Here is a 7,709-nt window from a genome sequence, read left to right on the forward strand (position 1 = left end):
CATGCTCTCTCTCTCACTCTCTTGTCTCTCAAAAAGAAACGTTAAAGAAAAAAATTAAAAATACAATAACAATAGATACCTTTTTTACTCAATCTCTACTTGCCTAATTTGCTAGATTAAACAAAACTTTCACTTCCTTGAGATGTAAAACAGAGTATCTCAGTATACTGACTTAAGTCTGCAGAACAGTATGTAGGTATGGCTCCTAGACCTCCTCTCTAAGACTCTCATTCTAGAACCACCTGGTGACCAGTGTGCTGATAAGAGTCAGTTTGTTCCCAAACTGATTTGTGCTGGTTAGATTTAATAATTATAAAATTTCATTAAGTATTATGTAAGTAATAAAAAGGAGTTATTTTTACAAAAATCAAGGAAAATTTATTGGAAACATTGGATAATGCAAATAGCTAAAAAAATGATTAGAGGTATATGAGACATATGTGAAAGAATAGGAAATGAGTGTTAAATTCCAGACAGATTCTGCACTAAGCTTTTTTCTTACGTGGCTCCCCATTAAAGGAAGCCAAACTTGAATTCATAGGTGATGAATTATGGTTTTATTTTTATGCTGGAAAAATAACACCAATAAACAATCAGAAATCACATATGAAAAAGGCCTTGGTCCTATGTCAAAAATTTGGCTAATGAATGTGAATTTATTTAAGTTAAAATAATGTGTTTAGGAAATGTAGGTATATATGTTTTAAATGATCACTGCTTTTACCACATAGTTTCAAATATATATATATATATATATATATATATATATATATTTGAAAAATATATAATCATTGAGAGTTTCAAATAAAATTGTTTCAATGAGACAGTCTGAACTAATTTGAATGGTAAAAGCAGTGAATACTTGGATTAGAAATGCTAAGTGGCTACGGTGAATAAATACTCCTGTTTTAGAATTCCACCTTTATGGCTTTATGAGTTATTTGAATCAAAAGGAATTTTCTGTGTCCAAAGAAGAGCTTAAAACAAAACAAAATAAATGAATAAATATGCCATCAAGAAAATGAATTTTCTACATTTCCATCTCAAGAAAGGAAGTCTTGGTAGGTAATTTTAGGGGCGCCTGGGCTGCTCAGTTGGTTAAGCACCTAACTCTTGATTTGGGCTCATATCATGATCTCACAGTTTGTGGGATTTAGCCTATGTTGGGCTTTGCACTGACAGCATGGAGCCTGCTTGGGATTGTCTTCTTCCCTTTCTCTCTGCTCTCCCCAGCTTGTGCGCTCTCTCTTTCTCAAAACAAATAAATGTCATAAAAAGAAGATAATTAAAAAAAATCTTCTAGAAAACCGACAGTATGAAAGAAAGTTTTTTAGAGTTTGGAAATAGAGTCATCCGAGGAAGGAATATATTTGTGGTGCCTGCTGCTATACAATATTGGAGAACCTAAGGAAAGTAATACAAAATTATAAATTCTAAATTATATATGAAAATGAATATTTATTTTGAATAGGAAAAGGAATCAGTACATATATATTTTCAAAGTTGACAAATATCACAAACATTATATCATACAGAGAAAGAACATTTAGTAACTATTTGACACTCCTCCACATTACCATTTCCCCTTGCATTTGTATGTAATGCTATTTATATTTCTTTCCTTTTTTTATTGCTATTTATAGTTTCAAATAATAATTAAAAAGTATTTTCTAGGGGACAATGGAAAGAATGTCTTGCTTCTTGTCTGATTGATCAAAATTTGATCTTTAGGAAGATTTCTTTAAGTTTCATCATTTGTTATTGGTAATGCCATGTAAAATTTTTAGAACTGTCAACATTTGGAAAACTTGTATCAAATTGTTTTCATATAAGAACTCTAAGATTCAGAACCATTTTGCTGTATCAATAACAGTTTTGCAGGTCTCTTAGCGTCAGACAAAGATGGATCTGAAATGTTGGGATCTGGAAAAATATGTGACTGCTCATATAGTCACACAGTTGTGCTTGCTGTTTGCAGCACTGTCACAAATGTTTGCTTTAGAATTGTAGGAATTCAGATAAATTCTATTTTGTACAATTCCCATCCAACAACAAAAAAATAAGGATATGTTTATAATTGCTTAAAATTGGCCTTTCTGGGTGCTTGTTTTGACAACACATTGTACTAAAAATTAGAACGATATGGAGAGGATTAGCATGGTCCCTGTGTAAAGATGACACACAAATCTGTGAAGTGTTCCATCTTTTTATCACTAGGTGATATATGGAATTATTGAATCACTATATTGTACACCTGAAATTAATATAACACTGTATGTTAACTATACTGGAATTAAAATCTTAAGAAGCCAAAAATAAAAAATAAAAATAAAATCAGCCTTTGGAAGTGTACCAGGCAATAGATTGCCCTGATACTCAAGCTTCATTAGATTCAGTCGCTGAAACCCAGCTCTCAAAGTCAATCATTTACAGATAGTGAGGGAAGGAAGTAGGTTCAGATGAAGAGCATCCAAAGAAACCTCATGTTTTACCAATGAAATATTAACTCATGCTGTTTGCCCAAGGTTGATGGCAATGACTACGACTTTCTTACATTCTGTAGACGAAGCACAATTATTTACTGATTGTTTCATTTGATGACAATTATAATTCTCCTTAAAGTCACACAGTGCTTTTTTGATTTTTTTGGGGATTTATGCATATCATCTCATCTGGTTTTGCTTTGTTGCTACATCCTTTTCAGGGATGTGGAGTAATGCGGTGAAGTGACCCACCTAAAGTCCTGTGTTTTTTAAAGCAGGGTTTCAAACCAAAACTTTGCAACACAATAAATCCAGTGTTTGCTCTAGGCCATACTGAGTCCTTTTCTGTACAATATTAATGACATCATGACATTTAAACGCATTCTTAAGTGTTCTGGCATATTAGGCAAGTTAATGTTACCTGATGTCACAAGTAACCTCAACTCTCCATAATTATAATAAATGCGTATTTCCTACTCCAGTGTTTTAAAGTACAATGTGAATATTTTTAATAGGATGGCTTTCAGGGGTGGCTCTGTTGCAAACATTTCCAGAAGGACCCAGGCTCCTACTGTCTTGTGGTGCTGTCACCTTCCATCTACAGTCTCTGATTGTGCTGCAGAATGGGAAGACAACATGACGTATTAATCCTCATGACATGTGTAGCTGCTGTCACATGACACAATATTAGTAATGTGGCTGCAACTACGTGGAGTGAAACAGGGAAATACATTCCCTGGCTTGACAGCAACTTCCCATCCAGAGAATAAACAAAGAAAAAAATGGTTTATTAAAAAAATAGTTATTGTAGTCAAGTTTTTGAATAGGTAAATGCTATGAGAAAAGGAAGAGACAAAATTATACTTTATTTTCTTCTTGGCCATCACTCTAAAACTCTACTTTTTAAGCTTTCAACATGAAGAAAGATTCTCAGAATGTAAGAATAAAGAGATATTCAAAGGACAGATTAAAAAATATAATTCTTTATATTTTTCCATAACTAGTGAATACATTTGTGGTTCGAAACCTGAGATATAAATTATGAGTTCTACTATAATGGGTATTCTATTTTTTTAGAGACTTTTTACAAAAATGTTTATTTATTATTAAGAGAGAGAGATAGAGAGGGAGCAGGGAGGGGCCAAGAGAGAGGAAGACCGAATCCCAAGCAGCCACCATGCTGTCAGTGCAGAGCCAGATGCAGGGCTCAAACTCACGCACCATGAGATCATGACCTGAGCTGAAACCGAGTCAGATGCTTCACCGACTGAGCCACCCAGGCACCCTTGTAATGGCTATTCTAACTTTAAGTCATGCATTTGTAGAAACATACTTTTTCTTTCATTTTATTCCAGGTTTTTTGTTTGTTCATTTTACATTTTGGGGGCACGTGATATGTCAGAATCCCCTGTAGGCATTGAATCTCTTTCAAGGAACTCGCAATTTAGTAGGAAATAAGCCATACACATAGATGCAAATACAATGTGCACAATGAGCTACCCCATGAAAGAGATATACACAGAATACTTTGGAAGTCTGGGCAGGGGCACGTGAAGGGTGAAGGGGAGTTGACAAACTTTGGTGATGATGAGACAGGCTTGGCCATTTTAATCAAGGGCTTTTTTAAGTACTAACAAATAGGAAAACATAAGTTTGCTGACATGGTAACAAGCTACTTTTCACCATTTTCTTGAGAAATAATTGACATTTGTTACTGTACAAATTAAACATACAACATGGTGGTCTGACTTATATATACAGTGAAATGGCTACCCCAATAGGTTCAGCTAGCACCCGTTTTTCCCATACAGATGTAATAAAAAGAAAAGAGAATAAAGGAAAAAGTATTCTTCTTGTGATGAGAATGCTTGGAATTCACTCTCTTGACAACTTTCCTATATATCATACAGTAATATTAACTACAGTCATCACATTGTACATTACATCTCTGGCACTTAATTATCTTGTAACTAGAAGTTTGTACCTTTTAAGCCCCTTCCTCTACTTCCCCCTCCCCCTGCTCAGCCTCTGGTAAGAAGTCTGATCTCTTTTCCTATGAAGGTTTTGGTTTTTTAGATTTCACAAAAAACTATTTCTTGATAAAACAAACCACTAGTAATTCTTAATTTGTAAAAGTCCATCTTTCTGGAGAAAAAGATTTAAATGATATGTAGAATAGAAAGCAGGGGGAAAAACATCTTGCGTTGATAAATGTAGAAATTATGTTTGTATCACAAAGATCTTAAAGATAGGTTTACTAGTTTTGTGAACTATTATCACCTTCTCATTGTCTAATATGTGGAAATATTTCAAAATTTTAAAAAGTCAGTATTTAAGATGATGGACAATTAGCGTGGCAAAACCTAAAATTTGACTGTTCTTTCTTGTCCCTTGCAAGTGTCATTAGAGTTTCTAAGATTGTGGCATCAGTATTCAGGTTTATCACCTGTGCCTCATAAAAAACAAACAAGAATACTTAGGAATAGTTTGGTAGATGGTAGTATTCAATCAGAGTAAAACAAAATGAGAAAGATCCAGGATAAAGGATTAAGTGTGCGGAAACTCCTTGGTTGACTTCTTAACAAGGTTTTTTGTCCTCAGTAGGGTTAATGAATTAATCATATAAAGAAAACTACACATTAAGCTGCACATAAATGAGCTTGGCCAAATGCAAAGCCATCTATTTCTGGCACCTGCCTTATTTCTGACCCCTTTTCCATGTCCTGCTGTGCTAGACTCGCTGAACTGCACAGGCTCCCAGGCTCAGCCCGTGCTGTTTCCTTCCTCTTGTCTGCGTTCAAGTTGTTCCCAGTCTGGAAAAACCCTCACTTACCCTCTGCTTCCTTTGCATCTTGAATTCCCTCTCAAGAGCCAGATCACACATTGTTTTCTGCCCCTGATTCGACTTCCCTCCTGCTCATTAATTAAACAAATAATTGCTGAGCACCTGCCAGACTTCAAGAGGTGTGTAAGGTGCCAAGGGTCCAATTGCTAATAAGACAGGTGTGTTCTGCTTCCCGGAATGTGGGATCTTGTGGGGGATACTCCTGGTGGCCCACACCACCGTGAACTCACTCTTTCCAGGCATTCTTCTGAGGGATTTGCCATAAATTCGCTGGTTTAATCCTCACAGCAACCCCATGAAGTGGGCACCATTCTCTTTTGCATATAATGCATGAGGAAACAACAACATTGCAAGCTGCTACCTGGCCACTGTCAGACCCAGGTAGGCCTACCCCTTAAGGAACCCTGGGTCTCTTCATTTCCCAGGGACTTGTTTCACATTTGCTGAATGTCAGGTACCTTGGATCCTTCTGCTCTTGACCCCTGACACGACGTCAAGCTTCTCATTTTGCTTATAGTGAACCTAGTGAGTGTGCAGCTCCAGCCACCCTGTCCCCGTAGCCAGTCATGCAGGGCTCTCACCACATCACTCTTCCTGTCACACTGTACTTCACGTATGGGCCCCCTGTCTTCCTGTAACACTATAGAAACGAGACAGGGAGTTTTTTTCAATATTTATTTATTTTTGAGGGAGAGAGTGAGAGAGCGTGTGTGAGCGGGGAAGGAACAGAGAGAGAGGGAGAGAAAGAGAATCCCAAGCAGCCTCCACACAGATATGGGGCTTGAACTCAGAAACCAAGAGATCATGACCTGAGCCGAAATCAGATGCTTAATGATTGAGCCACCCAGGCACCCGGCAGTGATTTTTAATGAGCTCTTCAACAAGTATTTATGGAGGCTGGAGTACTGAAGGCTGGACATCATTCTAGGTGTCAGAGATATAGTGGTGAAAAGACAAACAAGTCTTACTTTGTAGAATATGTCCTGGGAGGAAGATTAAAACCAAACCCTTTTGTACCTCATTGCTCTAGGTGACGTTGTCAATACTGAGTCAAAAACAGAAGTTCTCCAGATTGGACCTAGAATAGTAATAAAAACTAACATTTCTTCTGTCTTTATAATGAGCCTGTCTTTTTTCCAAGACATGTATATTTATTCGTTTAATAATCCCTCAAGGTAGGAACCATTGTCATTCCATTTTTAAAGATTAGGGAACTGAGGTTCAGAGTGGTTTGAAGCCATGTGGCTAGTAGGAAGGTAGGACTTCAGATTCTCTCTCAGACATTGTGCCCAGATCCTGTGTGCCTGGCAAATATCTTTGAAAGCAACAAGAGGAGAGAAGAGGTGAGCTGTGTTGAAGAGAGGGGCCAGAATGATCCCCCTTACACAGAGAAGGGGAGATAGCTTTACAGGCAGACAAGACCTGCCCCCTTCTCTGGGGGGCGGTGCCCTGGGAAGTTGATAGCAGCTCAGAAAGAAAGTGTGCTGAAGGAGACTGAACTTTGCACAGCTTTTTAGCATTGACTAAAATTCTCATTTGCCCCCCATGGCACAGAGACAGAAAGCCATCAGACTAAAAGGGTCCTCATGACCTTGAAACCATGCAGTTGCCAGCTATGAACACGGAGGCTTAAGTTATGGACCATCCCCATTTCAAGTCACCAATGGGCTTCAGTATGATCCTTCCATGGGGAGAAAGTCCTAAAAACGTTTGTACTTAAATTTCCTACCAGCCCAATAAAATAAAGCCCAGAATAAGATTCACCTTCATTAAAGGAAATAAAGACATGGACATATCTTACACATTTGAGTTTATGGTTTGACATTCATAACTCTTACACAACAAGTATTGAAGTGCAGATCGGGATCAAGGGCTGTGCTACACGCAGGATGCACAGCAGTAAATAATAAGGTCTGACTTAGTGAAGTCTACAGTTAAGTGGACAAAAATGGTATTGAATAAACAAATACAAAATTTAAAAAATACAAATTTTGGTAAGTTTTATGAGAATCTAGGACACTATTAAAGGGGATAACATGATACATTGGGCTTAGGTTAGGGACAGCATTTCCAGAGGGTGAACATCAGTTACTCAAGCATGGGGTGGAGAAGAAAGATTCTGAGCACAGAGAATAGTACAAGCAAAGAGTAAGAAACACCCAAACGATTGAAAAGGGAGCCAGATGCCTGAGCATAGCAAGGGAGAAGGAAAGTACCATGCGAGTTAGAGCTGAAGACACAGGAAGTAGCCAGAAACTGAAGAACCTTGTTAAAGATTTATAGTTTAACCTTATCTGAAATGGTAAAGTACTGAGGGCTTTATAAAATGGAAGGAACACATTTAGATTTAATTTTTAAGAAATATCATTAGGGCACCTGGG

General features: G+C 37.3%; 1 non-coding gene across 1 annotated transcript; it reads left to right on the forward strand.

Annotated features, from left to right (window-relative positions):
- The first annotated feature begins 2,105 nt into the window (after window positions 1-2,105).
- Window positions 2,106-2,209, forward strand: LOC122479228. Its single transcript, XR_006296293.1, has one exon. It is a non-coding gene; the product is annotated as a U6 spliceosomal RNA (small nuclear RNA).
- Window positions 2,210-7,709: the final 5,500 nt, after the last annotated feature.

Source organism: Prionailurus bengalensis, chromosome B1, assembly GCF_016509475.1.
Source record: "Prionailurus bengalensis isolate Pbe53 chromosome B1, Fcat_Pben_1.1_paternal_pri, whole genome shotgun sequence".
Lineage (NCBI taxonomy): Eukaryota > Metazoa > Chordata > Mammalia > Carnivora > Felidae > Prionailurus > Prionailurus bengalensis.